Here is a 26,940-nt window from a genome sequence, read left to right on the forward strand (position 1 = left end):
TGGTAAGCATCACTCTTTTATTTTTTTTCCTACTATTTGAAAGTTTATTTTGATATGTAGATTTTCCATAAAATTTCTTGAATTATATTCAATCTTCTTTTCTTTCTTTTATTTTTCATTTTTTATACAACATGCACAGATCCATCAATCTTCATATGTAGTTTCTCAACAAAATTTCATTCTTTTTCCAAGTTTACTTCCTTTTCCATTGCTTCTCATTAATTTCTTCAAGGATTGAATTGAGTAACAATTTGAAGCTGTCTAATCGTAATGGAAGTGGTTAAATTTAGCATCCTCTTTTTTATAGTTTTATAAGGGCTTTAATTCCATCTCTCTATTATAATTGCTATTTGAAATTTTCATTATAAGCATTGGGGTTTGTATTTTACAAGTATAACTATCCAATCATTATTCTCAAATATGGTGCTTTAAAAAATATAAGGAGTTATGCTTAAAGTAGACCTTCAAAGATAGCATGTGACTTTATTGCGGTGACTATAATGACACCCTATGTTCCTTGAACATTGAATCTATTTCAACTATGCAAACAAATAGTTTGAACACCCAAGTTGTAAATCTACAAGCCAATCTAATATCCTTGTTAGTTTGTGTTGCTCAGATAATACTCTTAGCATTTAAACACTACCTTTTGCTTCATGAATAATTTTGAATTGAATTATGCAAAACTACAAATTTGATTCTATCTATGTACATCCAACTCAATCTTAATTATCTTTTGCTTTAGGCAGGGACTCCAGCTACGACAACACAATTCTTGTTCATAATCAATGACAAAAAACACTAAAATTAAAATAATTTCAATCAATCAAAATAGTACTAATGGTCAAATCTTACTCTACCTAGTATTTAGAAATGTCAAACAAAAAACAGTCTCAATTATTATAAATAAAAATCACATTTACAATATAACATAATATAAGATCATATTTAAAACAAACAAAACTATAATATCTTATTATGTTCATATGCTATAAATTAGGATATATCAAATTTTAAAATAAATATGTGACTTTTCTTAAAGTTAAGATTTCATCTTCTCACCAATAATGATGCATTTTATGAGTGTCAAACACTAGTCCAAAAGAATATTCACCAATTCTTGATCCTAATTGTACCAATAATTATTCTTTGAATTACCAATCACTTCATTCACAAAATGTCATAGTGTTTCACAAATTTATAATAGTGATTCATAAATTACACTAGTCACACAAATAAGCCAATCATAAATAAAAAAAGACAAAAAAACAAAACGAATTAACCAACTATTAATATATAAATGATCCACTACTTAAAATTGTGAGACCCCAATTCACCACTGAATATCTTCCCGTATAAACCGTTCCGCGTAAAAGAGTCTTAAAACTTTTCCGCGTAATTGAGTTACACATTTAAGGGTCACTGTATAAAGCTACTTTTTGTCGTCTAACACAAGGAAGTCTTCGTTCTCAACACGCAAAGATTGTGACCTCCCTCTGAACACCTTGCCCACTAAATATTACAATAAACGTACCGGAATCAAGGCTACGAACAAATTATAATGTACAGCCCTGCAAATCAGATATTTAAATGGCCAACCTCTGTCAGCCGTCGCGTGCAGTGCTCTTCGTATTTTCTTTTGCTTCTCTCGTTTTTTCATCACGCGCAGCAAACCACAGCTTTTTGATCCCTCCTATCTCAGATACAATAATAAAATACGAAAATTGACGCCTACCGTCAAGGAGACATGATGCAGCTCACCAAAAATCCACCATTAGGAAACCAAAAGCTTTGGCTGGGCGGTTTACGACAAATCTGTTGTGCTATGGGATACCTCCTCCCGAAGTCTAGCGAACTTCTCTACCTATTTCCAATTCGTTATCCGGTGAGGTAACAATGTTTCGATCGGTTATGGAGACGGACTTACCTTCTTCATGGTTCCTTTTGAGTTGGAGCCTCCAGAGGCCGCTTAAGGCGGATGGTTCGGCCTGTTTAACGCCATAACCTCTAATGGATCTTACTATCAGATGCTTGCGGTGGAATTTGACACTTACAAGAATGAATGGGATCCTGATGACAACCATGTGGGAATTGACGTCAGCAGTATTATGTCCAAGGTAAGTATTTCACTGCAAAATTTTAATGAAAGCTACAGCCTTTGTAATAGAAGTCTCAAGAATGGAGAGCAGTGGCACGCGTGGGTGGATTATGATGGAGTAGCAGAGAGGCTGCAAGTGTTTCTCTATTGTAACCCCAATGCCACTAGTGTCTCTAAGCCTGATATCCCAATCTTATTTTATGACATCGATCTGCGGGTGGCTCTTCCAGAGAACATCAAGGTTGGCCTCTCGGCTGGTACTGGAGACTCAACAGAGACACACACTGTGTATGCGTGAAATGTTTCTTATGCTTATTCCTGGGAAATCTCGCCTGCGCCCTCTCCTGCAATTAACACTAGTTCCGATGTACAGAACCCATCAAAGCGCAGGAAGGAAAAGAACAATTCTGTCAAAGCTGTTTTAATAGCGGTTTTCTGCAGCGTTCTGATTCTCTGCGTTTTCATATTCTTTGTCTGGTGGTGGAAGTTGGGAAAAAATGGACGTCCTGGCGAGGAAGGTGAAGAGGACGATGTGGAATTGGACGAATGGTTTTCTCAGGGTCCCCGGAAATTCTCTTACGCCGAGCTCAGTGCCGCGACGAGAAACTTCAACGAAGATGGAAAGCTTGGTCAAGGAAGCTTCGGTGGAGTGTACAAAGGCATCCTGCCCGGCAGGTCGGAGGCGGTGGCCGTGAAGAGAATATCCGAGGGTTCGAGACAAGGAAGGAAGGAGTATGTTTCTGAGGTTACCATAATCAGCAACCTCAGACACCGTAACCTCGTGCAGCTCTTGGGATGGTGCCACCAAAAAGGCGAGTTGCTCCTAGTCTACGAATACTCGCCAAATGGGAGTCTGGATAAATACATTTTCTGGGAAGAGGAGGATCAGCCTGTTGTTACTCTGGATTGGGACCGGAGATACAGTATCGCCTGTGACATTGCTTCTGCCCTTGTTTATCTCCACGAAGAATGGGATCAGCGTGTTGTTCACAGGGACGTCAAGGCGAGCAATGTAATGTTGGATTCCCATTTCAACGCCAAGCTGGGGGATTTCGGATTGGCAAGACTGGTGGAGCGTGACCAGTCGGCTTCCCATACGACTGTGGTGGCAGGGACGCTGGGTTATTTAGCTCCCGAATGCTCTATAACAGGGAAAGCCAGTCCAGAGACGGACGTGTATAGTTTTGGGGCAGTTATGTTGGAAATTGGTTGCGGAAAGCCGCCCGTTGACCTTACACTTGTTGAACATAATTGTAGATTGGTGCAATGGGTTTGGGATTTGTATGGACGGGGAAAGCTTTTGGATGCTGCGGATGGAAAACTTGGAGGAGACTTTAACAAGAAAGAAATGGAGCTGCTGATGTTGGTAGGGCTGCTGTGTTCCCATCCAGACCCAAGATCAAGGCCGAGAATGAGAGAGGTGTTGAAGATATTGAAAAGGGAAGCAGAATTGCCGTGTGTTCCGCTGGATCTGCCGGTTGCTGTATACAGTCAGCATGTTAATCGTCGTGGTGGAAAATCAGCGTCGTCGTCGTCGGGAGCAGTTAGCCCCTCCGTTGTGAGAGAAATGTCGACGTCGTCATTGAATTCTTATGTTTTGTCATCGTCTACAGCTTCAAGTGGCCCAGTCAAAATCTCCAGCTCTCGATTGTCGAGTAGAGAGCTTGACTAGGGTAAACTCTCTAAACTTGTTAGTGAAAATAGCATTTTCTCCAGTTTTTCGATAAATTTGTAGGGTTTGCTCTAAATCAAATAAAATTAGAAATATCTAAGAGAAAGTTTGAGGTTTGGACAAGTAATCTTGTATCATTCAAAAATATTTTTCTTTTCAGTCTTTTATATTTTAATAAAAACTAGTACATAGGGGTGTTGCTATTTCTAGGAACTTGCTATTTTTAATAAATTTTTCATACGATTTTGAAATTTTCTTATTTTGTATATGAAAGTTCATTTTAGAGTTATAGGCCTACCATAAAAATCTCATTGCTCCAGAAGTTATTATAGATTTTCGATGGAAATAATTGTAGAAAAATCTGTAGACTCATCGTTGGAAGCCTTAGACTGCCTAGATGAGGTTCAAAAACTCGAGAGAAAGGCATGCACTATTCTTGGACTATAGATCACGAGTTGTTGTTTCTAAAAAGTGGTTATAATAGTCAAACAGAGCAACAGTTCAAGAGTTATGACCTTCTAAAGTTGGGCTACCTAAAATTTCTAAAATAATTTGTCAAAGATGTATTTAGCTAACTCTATATGTATTGTTAGGGTCTGTCGGTCCTAGGTATTAAGTTTGAGCATCTAGAACCTTCTTGGGCAATATAAAATTGCCTATTTAAGAAAGGCCCAAACATTATCTAAGACAGCTCTAAGTGTAGTTCGCAGCTTAGTTTTGTAGATTACTATAATGGAGGCGCCCATGTGGGTTAGCATATTGTATTTGTGAATTCTATAATTCTGCATTTGCAATAATAATAAGAAGCTCATATTTTGTTTTCGCATTTGGTGTTGTTTCTTTGTTTCTGTTATGGTTTATGGTATTAAGGAGAGCACCCTTCATCAGAAAATGTCTTCTTAATGTTTACAATATGATATTTATTGATAAGTAGGAGATATTTTCTAAGTAAAGCTATGATATTGTTACTAGGATTTAACTCTAGTTTTTTAGTCAAATTTATCAACTCAAGTTTCATGAGTAGTCATTCGCACAAACTTATCTCTTATAAGACTAAATGGAATGCATGAAAGAATTATTGTGTTTAGTATTATTATGTGTTTAGCATACATAGAAGAATTTAAATGGACATGTATCACTAAGAGAAATACTTTTGTAGACAATTTATGTGTTGTATGTCACATATAATTGTATTTAATAAGTTAAGGGAAAAATAATTATGTAAAGTGAAAATTTAGTAGCTAATATGAAATGTGAGATCATTAGATTGCAATCCTAATGTTTTATTCATGTAGTTTAATGTGGTATCACACAATGGTTTTGTGTAAGTTCAAATAGTTCTATAAAAGCAATTGCAAAGGTAGTTGTCTAGAGTTGGCTAGTTGACTAATTAGAGTAAAGGGTCGAAGTCATCTCTTGTTTAACATCTCTGACGATTTCAAGCATTACATGTGATGTTTGATCACATGGATTGTTTGTAGGCAAGCTATGCTTCAGAGGTGCTCATGGATGTATTCTAATGTCATATTTCAAAAAAATACATACATCAAAAATACTTTTTGAAGTTGGCTTATTCCTTCATGGTGGTTTTCCTAAGGTATATCTTGGATCATATTCAATAAGTATGTTGTTTTTTTTTTTCATAACAATTTTGGGTGACTGTTTGCATAGATTTCTCTAGATTATGTAAACATTATCAATTTCTAACTACATTTTTTTTTGACATTTCTTTTTTTAAATATAAACTAATTTTATACACTATGTACAATATATATTAAATTTTTGAACTATTTAGTTTCTTTTTAGATTTTTATTTTTATTTTATCTTAAAATTTATTTCTATGATTTAAAAAAATAGCTTTTTGGGGAGAACATTGTTTAATATTTAACGTGATTTTATTTCAAATAGATTTCTCAAATTATAAATTCTAAAAATATTGAAATTTTTGAGTAGTTCCAATAGAAGTAGGCTCTTAGACTAGATATTTTCAACTTAAAATACTCTAAGAATAGTAATTATGGACAATTGGTAATGACAAAATAGTTTAGCCTCACAATGGAAAAGACAAGCCATTAGAGATAAACAAGCTTGATTAAGATTACTTATGAATTAATATTTGAACTAAAATTTAAGAAAAGGAATGATAATTACATAATCAAATCATCAAATAAATGAAAGAAAAAGTTATTTGATGTTGATCTCGCTATTGTGTTTAAATCTAAAATCAAGTGATATTAATTTTTAAAATTATTTTCTTGGATAATGTTTCTTCATTCATTGGGAAAGAAATGGGCAACATCATATAATATGTTTTTTAAATTGATTTCTTTGGTTGAAAGCAAAATCTTGTTAACTGCTACATTGTTTCCAAAGGAATATATGAGAACATAATTGAATTGAATCTCAATATTTATGCCAATCTTTAGAGCCATTTCATAAGTTAATTTTAAATTAAGACTCTCAACTCTAGAAGGAATTAACAAAGGGTGAACTACCAATAAAGCTTATGCAACTATTATAAGGGATGTTGTTTTTCAATATTTTTATAGAAAAATGAAAGTATTATATTATGCAAGGAATAAATAGATGGTATTTATCAAAATAATGGAAAAGGATTTTAAAAATCAAGGTGGAATGAAACTAATTGTTTTACAATCATTTTAGAGGTGAGAGCTACATATATAGATTTACTATTGAAAAATTATAAGATCTTAAGAAATAATATAAGTCTAAAGTGCAACAAGGATATAACTATAGAAGGAATGATTGGGAAAGAGATAAAATGTAATGATATAGTTGCATGTTTGGCTATGGTAGTTATTTCCAAGTAGTCTAGTAATTAGTTTCTTTAAGGAAATGATTGCATGTCTATCCACATGGTCTTCATAGTTCTCATATAAGGAAATAATGACAATGAAAGTAAGGAAACATGTAATAGAAAACAACATTAACTTTATAATATTAACATGCATAGTATGCTAGTAGAATTAGTAACACAAAGTGTGTCTCACATAAACAACCAATATTAATTAATGTCGGGAAATGACCCACAATTAAACAATCTTCTTTTTGTTCCCAAAATATAATCTCATTTCTAAAATCTTACAAATATCTAATAAAAATAAAAACAATGGTAGAACAACTATAGAATATGCAACTAACTTGTATACCCAAGTGTAAGAAAATTAAATTAACCTCCAATATTTGAGATAAGCCACAAGCAAGAGACCACCTAAGACAAATAATACAAAACTCTTAAAAACTAGCAGTTGCATGTTTTTGTGGATGCAACAATGAGCCGATAGGATATAGGAGATTTCATTTTCACATTTAGAAAAAACATGCATTTTGATTCGTGAAAGACCTTACAATGTATATGCTTATTTCTTTTTATATTAAGTTTCTCAATAAATGATGACAATATCTTGTGTTTAACTTCCACTATGCAATGAGTAATATAAATAAAACTGATTTTAGTAATATGGACAGATATGAAACTAAGCATACTTATGGACTGATAATATAAAATGAAACCAAATTATAGTTTTAAGTAATATGAAACTAATTTTCTATCCATTATGTATGTTAACAATAAAAAATATGATTCCAAAGTCCACATTGGAGAGACCTTTAACTTACTTTAAATTAAAGCTTGAACTTATTTTATGTTCTTGTTTAGAAGGAAGGACAAACATTCTATTTCACTTTGAATGAGATAATTTATTTTTATAATTAATGCCCAAACAAAAACCATCAAATTAGAAGGTAGAAATTAGAAATTATAGTCATAATTAGAAATAAAAATTATAGGTGTGAGAATTAGAAATGTAGCAATGAAAAATAATTTTAAAAAACCAACAAGAAAAATGTAATATTTTCCTCTCGCACAAACTCTAGTGACCTAATTAAAAATATAATATCATTAATAAAAATAATATAAAAATATAACTAATATTAAACTAATAAAATAAAATTTAAGAAACTCTTCATTATAATTATTACTTTCTAAAAAGTAAAGATGATAATAGATTAAACAATTAATTTATGATAGAGACTAAATTCTTAATAAAGGTTTGTTAAACCATAGTCAATATATAAATATCATAATTAAGTTTTGCATGACTTAAATAGGAGATTCACTTTAGAGATGAAAATTTATAAAATATTGTGGTTCAACAATAATATAGAAAAGATTGAAGAACGTGCATAGGTTATGGACATGATTGTGAAGGGTGAGGATAACTTTAACAATCACTACTACTGAAAATCCAAAAGAAATGGATATGATAAGTATTTCTACCAATTAGGATATAAATTTCTCCTAAACTCAAAATTGACTCATTATTTTGAAAGTGACGGATTCTAATCAGTTAAGTACACAACTTCCAAGTTCTAAATTCCTTTAATTTAAATTCTAAATCTCAAAAAAAACCATGATGTATAAATTTGAAATATGAAGACTTCAAACTCTATGAACTAAACCAATGAAATTTGAGAACATACATCTCTTTTGGTAAATTTTATTGAATTTTAAAATATTTCACTATCACAAATGGAGAAGAAGCTTAAATTACCAAAATCCAAGAAAAAGTGTAAAATAAAGTAAGCATTGATTAGCATTTAAATATATATAGCTACACAATATTTTGGAAGAAAATGTCAGGAACACATTAATGGCATAACAAAAAGAAACACAGATTGCAATAGATTTATAACAAGGAAAAATCAAAATAGTGAAGACAAGGAAGAAAAAGAAAAAATCTAAGAAACTAAGTTGAAATTCATGAATCTACACAATTTACCTTAAAACCTCTAATACAAGATGATTATTATAGCTTCACAATATTGAGAATGGCGACATGGAATCTAAAAACCTAATATGGTCACTAATCATTAGTGCTTTCACAGTCTTGAGATGTTTCTAAGCAACACAAATATAGTTGAATCCACTTCGAAAGTGATCTTCAGGAAACAATCTCTTTTATTAATTTGATCTTTGGCTTCCATGTATGTAAACTCTTGCTAAAGAGAACAAAAAGAAGAGCTTATAAAATTGTAAAGCAACATGTACAAAGCTTTGACATGTTCAGCTAAAAGCTATAGATTTTCTCCATTTCTTCAATTTACCTACATAGATGTTGAAATGGTCACAAGCCTTCTTAAAATCAAATGTAGGTTTTTGAACTAAGATTTATAAATTTTTGAAGGAAAGAAATATTAAAAAGTGGTAACTTATTAATTCAATGTTGTTTTTTGCTAATTTAAAGAATAGTAATAGATAAGGATAAAAAAATTTAAAGAAATAAAATAAAGTTAAATAAATTTTAAACAAGCGGAAATAGTTCAAATAGTTTGAAATAATTTTTTAGAATTGGGACTGACAATTTTCCATTTGCAAGGAGAAAAAATTACATAAATAGAGATTTATTTTTTTTAAATTATCTTTTCTCAAGAGCAATATCATTTGCATCTCTAAATAAAAATTTGATTAATTCACATATTCAATTAGATATTTCGTTCAAAATATATGCAACATCTATTTATCTATTAATTACAAATATATAAAAATACTTTCAATTGCTAGAACTTTCATTCTCTCATTTGATTACATAATAGACTTTGTAGAATTTTGGAAACTTTCTAAAAAATTAGTAGACTAACATAATAATATTATTCCTCAGTTATCTTATTATTATTCTTTCATAATTATTCTAATCAATATTTAATTTTTACATTTTATTGAAGGGATAAATTACACATCCTAGTAGCTTTGAACCCAATGGTTAGATGATGCATGCAAAAATTGGACAAGTATGTCAAATATTGTTGAAAGTTGACTATATTAAAGTTCATAGTCAATTTCTTTAATTTTGATGTATATTGTTGTCAAATAGGTTACAATTATAGTATACTTTTAAAATTTATATTTGTAATGTTTTAAATACAATTGATCATTTTTAGTTACATAATTTATCATTTTTAATGATATCATATATATATATATATATATATATATATATATATATATTACTTAAGTCAATTGTTAATATGTATCATTTTGACATATGTTTTGATCTATTGACATATTTTTCTTTCACCTATTTTAGTTATATATGATGAGCTTATTAGTATTATCTTTCAATTTATCTATATTGAAAGTGGTTGATAATTTTTTAATTTGTATTGATATGGATTTCATGAAATGAAAGTAAAATAAGAGATAATTTTTAATGTTAAATATTGGAGCAACAATTGGAGATAAACAAGAAGCGATATTGGAAGCAAAACATGACATTATCTAGGAAGCAAAGATAGAAGAAATTCAAGTAGGAAACAAAGGAGAAATAATGGAAGAAATTTTAAAAGAAAAAAAATGACCTCAAAGTGGAAACAAGCCTAAAATAAAAGTGAGAAGAAACAAAAGAAGAAAAGATGGAATAATCAAAAAGAATATCAGGGAAAAAGAAATGAAAGCCAAAAGGAGACTGAAAATGGATGCAAAATGGGGAGCAAACATCGATGCAACACATGGAGCAAAATAAAAAGCAATAGTGGAAGTAACTAGTGGCATCATAATAGCCCTCAACCTAGAAGAAACATAGAGTCAAACAAGGAAGAAAAAATAGAAGCAATTTAGAGGGTGTTATAATGGAAGAAAAATAATAAGAAAAGAAGGAAGAAACAAATAATGTTAGAATGGAAGAGAACCATGAAGAATTTTATGAAGTAGTTATAGAAGCCCCTTCAGAAGCCAAAGCAAAAGAAAAATGAGACTAAATAAAAAGGAGATGTTATAATAGAAGAAAAACTAGATAGAAAATTACAAGTAATGAAGAAAGCTAAACCATATGCCAAATCATAAGCAAGAAAGAAAGCTAAACCAAATACATAGTCAAGAGCAATTAGGGAAGCTAAAACAAATGTAATGTTAGGAGAAAAAGGGGAAGCTAAACCTAATGCAAACTAAGAAGCATCAAAAGACATTATAATAACAACACAAGTGGAAGCAAGACAATAAGGAAAACTAGAATCATGACAAGAAGAAAAATCAGAAGCATTAGTAGAAGCAAAACTAAAAGCAACTGCAAGTACACTTCAAGATCAAGAGCTAAAGTGTTGCACATTGGAACAAGAGACAAAGCAAGAACATCTAATTTCAGGTAATGATGGCTATCTTCCTTACATGCACCTTTATTTTTGCTAATCATGAAACAATATTTATAAACTTGTATATATCTTTATATTTCTCATTTGCAGAGAGATGAAACATTGTAATTTTTATAGTATAATAAACTAGAAATTCTTTCTTTTGTGTACCTTCTTCCTTGCTATGAGCAACAATTGATAAACTGAGAATTTCCTTTTATAAAGCATAGTGCAAGTAACATTGGACATTTTTCTTTCTCTAAATCTACAACAATAAATTGCCTCAAGAAAAGTAGAAATGCATTAATGTTTTCACCTTAAAAAGGGATCATAAATTATTGTAGCTCTAGCAACCTAAGCTATTGGTGAAAATTGATGACATGGCTCTAATAATATGTTTGAAAATATAATTGCTCTGATACCCTCTTAGAACAATAGAATAGTAGAAAAAGACAAACATAAAAATTTATGTTAATTAGAATGATAAATTATATTAATTTGAGTTGCGACTCATGCAATACTTTACATTCTAACCTTTAATGTATAGCTTTACCAAGCTAAACTCAACTAGGAAAAAATAAATAAGAAAAAATGCTATTATGCAATATAGAAAAATAGAGAAAAAATATAAGTTGAAATTTAATACTAAATACCAATATCTAAAAACTTCATACATTTCAAACTTCATATTAAATACTTCAACTACTTCTTAAAAAAATGTACGGCAAAGTTAACCTGACTTGTTAACTAACCCAAGTATGTTTACAATTGAATTCATAACTACATTTAACACGAACAATTAATAGAAATTCACGTGCACCCTAAATTAATGAAGAGACTTAATTTTAAGACATGCCCAAGAGAAAAGAGCAAAACGAACAAACGTCCACATGGGAAAACAGAGAAATGACGTTGCCGAGCATCTTGATACCGTAGGAAGTCAGTAAACTAAGGTCGTCTCCATAACTTGCGGTTGCACGGACTTGAATTCTGGGTAAACTAAGGTCGTCTCCATGACTTGCGGTTGCACGGACTTGAATTCTGGGCGCGAACCTATTCCAACCCTCGCGTGATCTTTCAAACAAGCCGAAGAAGAAGGAAATGATGCATGCATAGCTGAGCTGGATGATGCAGATGTACTTGTATACTCGACGAGGTCGACGTCAGAGAGGCTCCATACCCGGTCCACATATGAGGACGAATGAAGGCTATCAGGGACAGAATAGGTATAATTTAGAGGCGTTCAATAGTTTTCCACGTCGAATGGTAAGAAGTTGCAATGACCAGAGATATATGGTGATATGAAAGTCATGCCACTTTAATGGTACAATGAATTTTCTACCACATTTTGTCGTGTTCATGATTTTAAAAGCGTGCAGCAGGGTTTTGTTACCAATTTTCCACGTTGAATAGACTCAATTTTGCAACTATTCCAATGTAGTCAACATGAAAGTCGCGGAAATATCATGGTACAATAATTGGCTGGAAAATTTTATTTTGTCGCGGTCATATTCAATAGCGATAAGTGCCCCAGTTTTCCAGGGTTTATAGAAATATCCAAGCTTGCGGACCTAATTGTTTACTGTCATTTATATTTTGCTCCTTTCTTCCCAAAAGTCATGATAACAACAGTATCCATTTACGGGCAATGAAATGTCAACATCAGTCAAAACAACAAGTTGTATACTGTTGAGCTCGTAACTCATTACAGACCACCACCAAAGCAAACAACTTACTAGAGGATATAATTTGCATTCAGTTCTTCAACTTTGTACTCTCAAATATATGTAGCATGTACTATAATCAAGACATGTTTATTAGTAGTTCTGCTTATTTATAGGCAAAGATAATATTTTTCAATAAATTCTTTTGTATTAATCATTGCTTTAGTAATCATATTGTTTTCAAAAATTTCTCTTTACACTATGCTTGGACTAAAATTTGTTATTAAATGAAAAATTTAAATTTAATTTTCTACTCTTTTATTGGTTGTCCATTTTTGCTTGTAGTCTTTTCATTTTTTGTCTAGGAAATTTAAGTAAAAATGAGGTTGTGACATTTGGCAAAGCAACATGGGTGTCATTTAGAGGTTCTATATGGATAATAGTGCCCAAATCTTCGACTTTTACCCTAAACTATTAGATAATAGTTCCTCAATCTTCTATGCTTCATTGTTTCCATTAAATGGCACCTAAATTTTCTAAAAAAAATTTAGATATTAGAATTTATGAAAATAATTTAATAGCTTTATCTTTCCCATTTAAAAAAAAAAATTAAAATCATAGTGTAATTACGCGGTATAATTTAGTATTCCTCATGCTCGAAGCATTGAAGTTTATAACTCTAGGTATCTTTTCAAAATTGTTGGGTGGATAAAGTTAAATTTGAATAAATTAATAAAATATTATTATTTAAGTTTAATAAATCTTATCTTTAATAAAATTTAATTATTAAATAATTAAAGATTGCTTAATTTTCTAGAAACATTTTTCAATGATAAATAATAACCATTAAATTAAATTCTTTACTTATATATTTTTACATAAATATCACTTACTTAAATAGGTGATTTATTTTTAAAATTCCACTCTATATATTTTTAATTGTTTTCTCCCTTGATTTATATTTCTTTTATTATTTACTTCTACTTTCATCTATATATTGCACGAGATCCATATATTGTAGGACACGAGACTCTAGCTTACAAAGCTCTTATTATCAAATGTATCATCATAATGTGAATGAGTGAGAAAAAGTAAATGTGAGCCCAAGGCATGATTTGCATATAACTACTTTCTACTTTTGTAGCTCTGTCTAGGAGGATTTGTGATTTTAGCCATGAGAGAGGTTTTCCTTGCAATTGTACATTAGCAATTTAGCAGGAAAAACATATTGACTAATTAATACTACAAATTAGAATATTGAATTATTTTTATTTTATTTTTAATATTATTTATAACTTATTAATAACATAGAGTTTCACGTATATAATTTAATAAACATATAACACACCAATCTATATAGACCAATGAACTTTTAACTTATCATATATATCCAAAAGTGAAAAAATGCCCAAATTTTGAGCTTAATGTTGTGAGCCCAGGGCATGATTTGCATATAACTACTTCCCACTTTTGTAGCTCAATCTAGGAGGATTTGTGATTTTAGCCATGAGTGAGGTTTTCCTTGCAATTATACATTAGCAATCTAGAAGGAAAAACCTATTGGCTAATTAGTACTACAAATTGGGATGGTGATTTATTTTAATTTTATCTATAATATTATTTATATCTTATTTTATTTTATCTATAATATTATTTATATCTTATTAATAACATAGAGTTTCATGTATATAATTTAATAAACATATAACACACCAATCTATATAGACTAATGAAATTTTAACTTATCATATATATCCAAAAGTGAAAAAATGCCCAAATTTTGAGCTTAATGTTGTGAGTTAGCAATAGTTGAATGAAATATTATAGGATCTTAGTTTTTTTGAAATATGACTTTATCCCTTATTCATTAACATGATTTCAGGAAATAAAACATATTTGAATAAATTAATAAAATATTATTATTTAAGTTTTTATAAATCTTATCTTTAAAAAAATTTAATTATAAAATAATTAAAGATTGCCTGATTTTCTATAAACATTTTTCAATGATAAATAATAATAATAAATTAAATTTTTTACTTAAATATTTACATAAATATCACTTATTTAAATAGGTGATCTATTTTTTTAAAATTCCACTCTATATATTTTTAATTATTTTCTTCCTCAATCTATATTTATTTTATTCTTTATTTATACTTTCAATTATATATAGCATGAGATCCATATATTACATGATGCGGGACTCTAGCTTACAAAGCTCTTGTTATCAAATGTTATCATCAAAATGTGAATGAGTAGGAAAAAGTAAATGTGAGTTCAGGGCATGATTTGCACATAACTACTTTCTACTTTTGTAGCTTAGTCTAGGAGGATTTGTGATTTTAGCCATGAGAGAGGTTTTCCTTGCAATTGTATATTAGCAATTTAGTAGGGACAAATATTGACTAATTAATACTACAAATTAGAATATTGAATTATTTTTATTTTATTTGCAATATTATTTATAACTTATTAATAACATAAATATTATTTAGAGTTATTAAAATTAAAAAAGAAAGCTCTGCCAAGCAAAAATGACGAAAGTATCAAAAAAAATAGGGCATTCAAGAAACTTCACCGAAATCAAGAAAAAACAAAAAAGTTTACTTGTGAATAACCCTAGACATAGACTTCCCTCAAATACCTTAGTGAATTAATCTTAGATAATAGGGGGAGTGATGTGCAAGTTAAAAATCATTTTGATGTACTCTCTATGATCTAAGAAGAACAACAAAATTATAAAACATCAAAGAGGACAAATGGTTTTAAAACCCTAATTAGGCTTCATGCAAAATGAAGTGTAGTCATTATTAAAAACAAGAAGAGTAATGAAGAAGATGGCTGGAAGCTAGTTAAAAATAGAAAGTATCGACAACCTAGAAATGAAAAGTCGATCACAAAACCCCATACCAAGAAAGAAGGCTTGGATCAACGATTGAAGAACCAAGAGGCTTTCTTCAAGAAAACCAAATATATTAGTAGTAGACGTAAAAAAGATAGGCCTATCCCTAATTTTAATAAGCAGAGCACTTATATGATATCTCAACCCATAAAGATCTCAGAACCCAATAATATACCTTTGAATCTTATAAACCCTATCAGATCCAATCTAAAGCCCTAACAGAAAAGAAAATATCATTTCTATCTATACTAGAAAACCCCATTGATATATCAACTAAGAAGGTAACAAGGACATCCCAAGCATCTGTTTATATTTGCCCACATAGGAAAAAATAGCTTGAAACAAATAAGTGTATCAAATTTACAAATCCTCATCAAGGTATGTGTAGGATCATGGTGAACCAAACTATGGCCTTAAGTGGCAATGAAAAACTAGCAAATCAAGGTTATGTCAACTTGACACATAATTTTAAAGTGGTTATGGACTTTATATCAAAAATTTGTAAGAAAATAATTTGTAGAAAATTGAATGTAGTTTCTAAACTACTAGGTATTATCTAGAGAAAAAAAAATTGATTGGTCAAAAGTTTAGATTTTAATGCAGTACTACAAAAATTTCAAGGCAAAAATAAAAAGTAGGTGTATGTCTAACCACCTTAATCAAAATCCAATTATAATATTTCTTTAATATAATTATAGATATAAAAACTAGACTCATGCCCGGATGTGATGTATATTTTTGGATATTTTTATTCCAAATAAATAATTAAAACATGAATTTTCTACTAAAACTTTTTTGGAAAAAAAAAAAACTCCCGTGTCTAACCACCTTAACTAATAGAAAATTTTACCAAATTTAATTTTTTTAAAATTTATCTTATACTAGGTGAAGCATAAAATGTGATGCAACTTTTAGATTTAAAAAATGTTATACCGTTTGAAAGTTATAGCTATTTTTCAAACAGTATGTCAATCAACACTTTACAATAATCTTCATTGAAAATTAACTAATAAATACTTATCGAACTTAAAGTTTGACAACAATTATATCAATCAAATCTCGAGAGTGATATAAAAAAACCCTTTTCATTTCATTCAATTAAAAAATAACATTGTCAGATGGCTACCTGAAGTTAGAGTGTCATTGAAACCCTTCTCAAACACAATTTTTTGGGTTGATCGAATATGCTTGGTAAATACCAAGCCTAATCAGATATCTGATTTGAAATCGGATATCTAATTACATTCAAAAAATTTCCACACCAATTTGGAGGGAAATTTGAGAGGGGAGATTTTTTCAATTTTAAATTTGGAGGGAGGGAAATTTGAAAGGAAATAAATTTAAGAGGGAAACTTTAGACTATTTTGGAGGGAAATTTATTTCGAAAAAGTGTGGACATTGACATTATTATTATAATATATTATTATAATTATAATTATTATTATATTATAGTAATATGTATGATTATTGTTAAATATAATATAGTTATAAATATAATTGTTATTATTATAACTAGAAATATAATATACCAATATATACGATATATATTATTATTATTAAATATATATACTAATATTATATCACTAAATTACCATATATTAAATCTATAATCTAGTAACATATATGATTATTATTGTTATATAATCTAATAATATATTATTATTATATTAAAATATAGAATATTATATAATTATTAAATATAATATTGTCATAAAATGCATCATTTCAACATGTGTCCTAGGACCCCTAGGAACATATGTCATCATGGAATGCGTCGAAAGGGATCATAGGTGATGCTATGACCCCCTTCGACCCATATAAACGAGTCTAATATGTCCCTAGGGGTCCTAAGGAATAATGTCGTCATGGAATGTGCTGAAAGAGACCTATGACCCCTTTCGACCCATATAAACAATTCTAATATGTCTCTAAAGGTGCTAGGACTCCTAAGGACATATGTCATCATGGAATGTGTCGAAATGAGTCATAGGTCATCCTATGACTCCTTTCAACCCATATAAACAATTGTAATATGTCACTAGGGGTGCTAGGAACCCTAGGGACATATGTCATCATGGAATGCATTGAAAGGACCTATGACCCCGTTCAACCCATATAAACGATTCTAATATGTCCCTGGAGATCCTAGAACCTCTAGGGACAATGTCATCATGGAATGCATCAAAAGGGGTCATAGGTCATCCTATGACCCCCTTGGACCCATATAAATGACTCTAATATGTCCCTAGGGGTCCTCATCGGTCATCCTATGACACCCTTCGACCCATATAAACAACTCTAATATCTCCCTCAGGGTCCTAGGATCCCTAGGGACATATGTCATCATGGAATGCATCGAAAGGGCTCATAGGTCATCCTGTGACCCCCTTCAACCCATATAAATGACTCTAATATGTCTCTAGGGACATATGTCATCATGGAATGTGTCGAAAGGGGTCATAGGTCATCTTGCAACCCCCTTTGATCCATATAAATGACTCAAATATGTCCCTAGGGGTCTTAGGAACCCTAGGGACATATGTCATCATGGAATGCGTTGAATAGGGTCATAGGTAATCCTGCGACCTGCTTCAAACCATATAAATGACTTTAATGTGTCCCTAGGGGTCTTAGGACCTCTAGGGACATATGTAATCATGGAATGCATCGAAAGGGGTCATAGATTATCTTATGACCCCCTCCCTCTAATATGTCCCTAGAGGTCCTAGGACGCCAATGGACATATGTAGTCATGGATTGCGTTGAAAGGGGTCATAGGTCATCTTGTGACACCATTCGACCCATATAAATGACTCTAATATGTCCCTAGGGATTCTAGGACCCCTAGGGACATATATCATCATGGAATGCGTCAAATGGGGTCATAGGTCATCCTGTGACCCCCTTTGACCCATATAAATAACTATAATATGGCCGTAGGGGTCTTAGGACCCCTAGGGTCAAATGTCATCATGGATTGCATGGAAAGTGGTCATAGGTCATCCTATAACCCCCTTCGACCCATACAAATGAATGTCCCAAGGGGTTCTAGGACTCGTAGGGACATATTTCATCGTGGAATGCATCGAAAGGGCTCATAGGTCATCTTGCAACCCTCTTCGACCCATATAAATTACTCTAATATGCCCCTAGGGGTCCTAGGACCCATAGAGACAAATGTCATCATGGAATGCCTCGAAAGGGGTCATAAGTCATCCTGTGACCCCATTGACCCATATATATGACTCTAATATGTCCCTAGGGGTCCTAGGACCCCTAGGGACATACGTTGTCATGGAATGCATCGAAAGGGATCAGAGGTCATCCTGTGACCCCCTTTGACACGTATAAACTATTTTAATATGTCCTTTAGGGTCTCGGGATCCCTAGGGACATATGTGATCATGGACTGCATCAAAAGAGGTCATAGGTCATCCTGTGACCCCCTTCAACCCATATAAACTATCCTAATAAGTCCCTAAGGGTCCTGAGAGCCCTAGGGACATATGTTATCATGGAATGCGTCAAAAGGGGTCATAGGTCATACTATGATCCTCATCGACCCATATAAATGAGTCTAATATATCCCTAGGGGTCTTAGGACCCTTAGGGACATATGTCATCATGGAATGTGTCAAAAGGGATAATAGGTAATCTTGTCACCTCTTTCAACCCATATAAACGATTCTAATATGTCCCTAGGGGTCCTAGGAACCCTAGGGACATATGTCATCATGGACTGCATCAAAAGGGGTGATAGGTCATCTTGTGACCCCCTTCAACACATATAAATGATTTTAATATGTCCCTACAGGTGCTAGGAACATATGTCGTCATGGAATGTGTAAAAATATGTCGTAGGTCATCCTCTGACCCCATTTAACCAATATAAATGACTGTAATAAACCCAAGGGGTCTTAGGACCCTTGCTAATGTATGTCATTATGGAATGCATCAAAAGGACCTATTACTCCTTTCAACCCATATAAATGACTCTAATATGTCCCTAGGGGTTGCCTAGGGACATACTTCGTCATGGAATGCATTGAAAGGGGTCATAGGTCATCCTGTGACCCCCTTAGACCCATATAAATGACTCTAATATGTCCCTAGGGACATATGCCATCATGGAATGCGTCGAAAGGGGCCATAGGTCATCCTCTGACCTCTTTCGACCCATATAAATGACTCTAATATGTCCCTAGGGGTCGTGGGACCACTAGCGACATAAGTTTTCATCGAATGTGTCAAAAGGGGTCATAGGTTATCGTGTGACCCCATTCGACTCATATAAACGAGTCTAATATGTTCCTAGGGGTCCTAGGACCTCTAGGGACATATGTCATCATGGAATGCATTGAACGGGATCATAGGTAATCATGTGACCCACTTTGACCCTTATAAATAACTTTAATATGTCCCTAGGGGTCCTAGGACCTCTAGGGACATCTGTATTCATGGAATGCATCGAAAGGGGTCATAGGTCATCCTATGACCCCCTTCCTCTAATATGTCCCTAGGGGTCTGAGGACCCCAATGGACATGTGTCATCATGAAATGCGTTGAAAGGGGTCATAGGTCATCCTGTGACCCCATTTGACCCATATAAATGACTCTAATATGTCCCTAGGTGTCCTAGGACCCCTAGGGACATATGTCATCATAGAATGCATTAAACGAGGTCATAGGTCATCCTATGACCCCATTTGCCCCATATAAATAGCTATAATATGGCCCTAGGACTACTAGGACCCTTAGAGACATATGTTGTTATGGATTGCCTAGAAAAGGGTCATAGGGCATCTTGTAACCCCCTTTGACCTATATAAATGACTGTCCCAAGGTGTCCTAGGACCCCTAGGGACATATGTCATCGTGGAATGCATCAAAAGGGGTCATAGGCAATCTTGTGACCCCCTTCGACCCATATAAATTACTCTCATATGTCCCTAGGGGTCCTAGGACCCTTAGGGACATACGACATCATGGAATGCCTTGAAAGGGGTCATAGGCCATCTTGTGACCCCCATTGACCCATATATATGACTCTAATATGTCCCTAGGGGTCCTAGGACCCCTAGAGACATATGTTGTCATGGAATGGATCGAAAGGTGTCATAGGTCATCCTGTGACCCTCTTTGACCGATATAAATGACTCTAATATGTCCCTAAGCAGTCATAGGACCCTTCGGGATATATGTCATCATAGGTCATCCTGTGACCCCCTTCGACCGATACAAATAACTCTAATATGTCCCTAAGGGTCCTAGGATACCTAGGGACATATGTTGTCATGGAAAGTGTTAAAAGGGGTCATAGGTCATCCAATGACCCCCTTTGACCCATATAAATGAATCTAATATGTCCTTAGGGATCCTGGGACCCCTAGGGACATATGTCATCATGGAATGCATCAAAAGGGGCCATAGGTCATCCTGTGACCCCTTTCAACCCATATAAACAATTCTAATATGTCTCTAGGGTTGTTGGGACACCTAGGGAAATATGTCATCATGGAATGCATCGAAAGGGGTCAACGGTCATCCTGTGACCCCCTTCAACCCATATAAACTATTTTAATATGTCCTTAAGGGTGATGGGATTCCTAGGGACATATGTGATCATGGAATGCATCGAAAGGGGTGATAGGTAATACTATGACCCCCTTTGACCCATATAAACGAGTCTAATATGTCCTTGTCGTCATGGACTGAATCAAAAGGGGTCATAGGTCATCTTGTGACCCCCTTCAACACATATAAATGATTCTAATATGTCCCTAGGTGTTCTACAGACATATGTCATAATGGAATGTGTCAAAAGGGGTCATAGGTCATCATGTGACCCCCTTCAACCCATATAAATGACTCCAATATGTCCCAAGGGTCCTAGGACCCTTGGTGACATATGTCACTGTGGAATGCATTAAAAGGACCTAGAACCCCCTTAGACTCATATAAATGACTCTAATATGTCCCTAGGGGTCCTACGATGCCTAGGGACATACTTCATTTTGGAATGCATCGAAAGGGGTCATAGGTCATCTTGCGACCCCTTTCAACTCATATAAATGAATCTAATATGTCCCTAGGGACATACGTCATTGCAGAATGCATCAAAAGGGGTCATAGGTCATTTGTTACCCTTTTCGACACATATAAATGACTCTAATATGTCCTTCGATGTCATGGGACCCCTCATGACATATGTTGTCGTGGAATGCATCGAAAGACATCATAGGTCATCCTGTGACCCCCTCTAACCCATATAAATGACTCTAATATGTCCCTAGGGGACTTGAGACCCGTAGGGACATACGTCGTCATGAAATGCATCGAAATGTGTCATAGGTCATCCTGTGACCACTTTTGACCAATATAAACAAATCTAATATGTCCCTAGGGGTCTTGGGACTTGTACAGACATATGTCATCGTGGAAAGCATCAAAAGGGGTTATAGGTCATCTTGTGACCCCCTTTGACCCATATAAATGACTTCAACATGTCCATACGGTTCCAGGGACCCCTAGGGATATATATCATTATGGAATGTGTCAAACGGAGTCACAGGTCATCTTGTGACCCCCTTCAACCCATTTAAATGATTCTAGTATGTACCTAGGGTTCCTAGGACTCCTTGGGACATATGTCATCATGGAATGCGTCGAAACGGGTCGTAGGTCATCTTGTAACCCACTTTGACCCATATAAATAAGTCTACTATGTCCCTAAAGACATATGTCATCATGGAATGCATCAAAAAGGGGTCATAGGTAATCCTGTGACCCCCTTCGACCCATATAAATAAGTCTTATATGTACCTAGGATTCTTAGGACCCCTAGGCACATATGTCATCATGGACTGCATCAAAAAAATTCATAGGTCATCCTATGACACCCTTCAACATATATAAATGATTCTAATATGTCCCTAGCAGTCCTAAGGACATATGTCATCAGGGAATGTGTTGAAAGGGGTCATAAGTCATCCTGTGACCCCCTTCGACATATATAAATGATTCGAATATGTCCCTAGGGGTCTTAGGACCACTAGAGACATATGTCATGATGGAATGCATCGAAAGGCATCATAGGTCATCCTGTGACCCCTTTTGACCCATATAATTGATTCTAATATGTCCTTAGGGGTCCTAGGACCCTTAGGGACATATGTCATTATGGAATGCATTGAAAGGGGTCATATGTCATCCTATAACCCCCTTTGACACATATAAACAATTCTAATATGACCTTTGGTGTCCTAGGACCCCTAGGGACATATGTCGTCATGGAATGCATCGAAAGGGGTCATATGTCATCCTATGACCCCCTTCAACCCATATAAACTATTCTAATATGTCCTTAGGGGTCTTATGACCCCTAGGGACATATGTCATCATGGAATGTGTCAAACGGGGTCATAGGTCATCCTTTGACCCTCTTTGATGCATATAAATGACTCTAATATGTCCCTTGGGGTCCTAGGACCAATAGTGACATATGTCATCATGGAATGTGTCGAAAGGTGTCATAGGTAATATTGTAACCCCCTCTGACACATATAAACAACTGTAATATGTCCCTAGGAGTCCTAGGACTCCTAGGGACATGTCATCATGGAATGCATCGAAAGGGGTCACAGGTAATCTTATGACCCCCTCTGACCCATATAAATGAATCTAATATATACTTAGGTGTCGTAGGACCAATAGGGACATATGTCATCATGGATTGCATCGAAAGGGGTCATAGGTCATCCTGTGACCCCCTTTGACCAATATAAATGACTCTAATATGTCGCTATGGGTTCTAGAACTCCTAGGGACATATGTCTTCATGAAATGTGTTAAAAGAGGTCAGAGGTCATCCGGTGACCCCCTTCGACCCATATAAATGACTATAATATGGTCCTAGGGGTTCTAGGACCCCTAGGGACAAATGTCATCATGGATTACATGGAAAGGGGTCATAGGTCATCCTGTGAACCCCTTCGACACATATGAACTACTATAATATGGCACTGGGGGTCCTAGGAGCCCGAGGGACATATGTCATTGTGGAATGCATGGAAAGGGGTCAGAGGTAATCCTATCACCCCCTTTGATCTATATAAATGACTATAATATGGCCCTAGGGGTCCTAGTGACATATGTCATCATGGATTGCATTCAAAGGAGTCATACGTCATCCTATTACCCCCTTTGACCCATATAAATGACTCTAATATGTCCCTAGGTGTCTTAGGACCTCTAGAAACATATATTATCATGAAATATTTCAAAAGGGGTCATAGGATTACCTATGACCCCATTTGACCCATTTAAATGAATCTAACATGGCCCTAGGGGTCCTAGGACCCCTAGGGACATATGTCATTGTGGAATACGTCGAAAGGGATCATAGCTCATCTTGTGACCCCTTCAACCCATTTAAATGATTCTAGTATATCCCTAGGGGTCCTAGGACCCTTAGGGACATATGTCATCATGGAATTCATCAAAAGGGGTCATTGGTCATCCTATGTCCCCCTTCAACCCATATAAATAACTCTATTGTGTCCATAGGGGACCTAGGACCCTTAAGAACATACATCATCGTGGAATGCTTCGAAAGGGGTCATTGTTCATGCTGTGACCCCCTTTGACCCATATAAATGAATCTAATATGTCCTTAGGGTTCCTAAGACCCCTATAGGAATATGTCATCATGGATTGCATCAAAAGAGGTCAGAGGTCACCCTGTGACTCGCTCTAATCCATATAAATGACTCTAATATGGCCCTAGGGGTCCTAGAATGCCTAGGGGCATATGTCATCATGAAATGCATTGAAAAGGCTCATAGGTCATCTTGTGACCCCTTTCAACCCATATAAATGAGTCTAATATATCTCTAGGGGTCATAGAACCCCTAGGGACATATAAACAAGTCTAATATGTACCTAGGGTTCGTAGGATCCCTAGGCACATATGTCATCATGGACTGCATCGAAAGCATTCATAGATTATCCTATGACCCCCTTCAACACATATAAACAATTCTAATATGTCCCTATGGCTCCTAGGGATATATGTCATCATGAAATGCATCAAAAGGTATCATAGGTCATCCTATAACCCCCTTCAACCCATATAAACGATTCTAATATGTCCCTAAGTGTCCTAGGACCCCTACAAACATATTTTGTCATGGAATGCATTGAAGGGGGTCCAAGGTCATCCTTTGACCCCCTTTGACCCACATAAACTATTCTAATATATCCCTAGGGGTCCTAGGACCCCTAAGGACATATTTCGTCATGGAATGCATTAAACAGGGTCATAGGTCATCCTGTGACCTGCTTCGACCCATATAAATGACTCTAATATGTCCCTTGGGGTCCTAGGACCCCTAGAGCAATATGTCATCATGAAATGTGTCGAAAAGTGTCATAGGTAATCCTATGACCCCCTTCGATACATATAAATGACTCTAATATGTCCATAGGAGACCTAGGACCCCTAGGGACATATCTCATCATGGAATGCGTTGAAAGGAGTCAAAGGTCATTCTATGACCCCCTCTGACCCATTTAAATGACTAATATGTACTTAGGGGTCGCAGGGCCCCTAGGGACATATGTCATCATGGATTGCATCAAAAGGGGTCATAGCTAATCCTATGACCCCTTCGACCCATATAATCGACTATAATATGGCCCTAGGGGTCCTAGGAGCCCTAGGAACATATGTCATTGTGGAATGTGTGAAAAGAGAGGTCAGAGGTGATCTTGTGACCTCCTTTGACCCATATAAATCACTCCAATATGTGGATAAGGGTCCAAGGACCCCTAGGGATATATGTCATCATGAAATGTGTTGACCTGTGATCCCCTTCAACCCATATAAATGATTCTAGTATGTACCTAGGGTTCTTAGGACTCCTAGGGACATATGTCATCATGGAATGTGTTAAAAGGGGTTGTAGGTCTTCTTGTGACCACCTTCGACCCATATAAATGAGTTTAATATGTCCCCAGGGGTCTTAGGACCCCTAGGGACATATGTCATCATGGAATGCGTCGAAAGGGGTCATAGGTCATCCTGTGACCCCCTTCGACCCATATAAAAAAGTTTAATATGTACCTAGGGGTTCAAGGACCCCTAGTCACATATGTCATCATGGACTACATCAAAAACATTCATAGGTCATCCTGTGACCCTGTTCAACACGTATAAATGATTCTAATATGTTCCTAGAAGTCTTAGGGACATATGTCATTAGGGAATGTGTCGAAAGGGGTCATAGGTCATCCTATGACACACTTTAACACATATAAGTGATTCTACTATGTCTCTAAGGGTCCTAGGACCACTATTGACATATGTCATCATGGAATGCATCGAAAGGAGTCATAAGTCATCTTGTGACCCCCTTTGACCCATATAAATTATTCGAATATGTCCCTAGAGACATATGTCATCATCGAATACATCAAAAGGGGGTCATAGGTCATCCTATAACTCTCTTCGACCCACATAAATGATTCTAATATGTCCCTAGGTGTCTTAGGACCCATAAGAACATATGTCATCGTGGAATGCATCGAAAGGGGTCATAGGTCATCCTATAACCCCCTTTGACCCATATAAACTATTCTAATACATCTATAGGTGTCCAAGGAACCCTAGAGACATATGTCATCATGAAATGCATTGAACGGGATCATAGGTCATCATGTGACCCCCTTCGACACATATAAATGATTTTAATATGTCCCTAGGAGTCCTGGGACCCCTAGGGACATATGTCATCATAGAATGCGTCGAAAGGGGTCAAATGTCATCCTATGACCCCCTCTAACCCATATAAATGAATCTAATATGTATGTAGGGGTCGTAGGACCCCTAAGGATGTATCTCATCATGAATTGCATCGAAAGGGGTCATAGGTCATCCTATGACCCCCTTCGACCCATATAAACAACTCTAATATGTAACTATGGGTTCTAAAACCCTTAGGGACATTTTTCTTCATGGAATGTGTCGAAAGGGGTTAGAGGTCATCCTATGACCCCCTTCAACCTATATATACAACTATAATATGGCTCTAGGGGTTGTAGGACCCTTAGGGACATATGTCATCATGGATTTCCTAGAAAGAGGTCATAGGTCATCCTATGAACCCATTTGACCCATATGAACTACTATAATATGCCCTTGGGGGTCTTAAGAGCCATAGGGACATATGTCATTGTGGAATGTGTGAAAAAGGGTCAGAGGTCATCCTATGACCCCCTTCGACCTATATAAATGACTATAATATGGCCATAGTTGTCCTAGGACCCCTAGGGACATATGTCATCATGGATTGCGTTGAAAGGGATCATAAGTCATCTTGTGATCCCCTTCAACCCATATAAATGACTTTAATATGTGCCTTGGTGTCCTATGACCCCTAGGAACATATGTCATCA

General features: G+C 34.6%; 1 pseudogene; it reads left to right on the top strand.

The window, feature by feature from the left end:
• Positions 1 to 1,644: 1,644 nt before the first annotated feature.
• LOC149561855 (L-type lectin-domain containing receptor kinase IX.1 pseudogene) lies at positions 1,645 to 3,893 on the top strand (annotated as a pseudogene).
• Positions 3,894 to 26,940: the final 23,047 nt, after the last annotated feature.

This window comes from Cupressus sempervirens, chromosome 4 (genome assembly GCF_028749045.1).
Source record: "Cupressus sempervirens isolate cs-2001-9-10 chromosome 4, ASM2874904v1, whole genome shotgun sequence".
Classification (NCBI taxonomy): domain Eukaryota; kingdom Viridiplantae; phylum Streptophyta; class Pinopsida; order Cupressales; family Cupressaceae; genus Cupressus; species Cupressus sempervirens.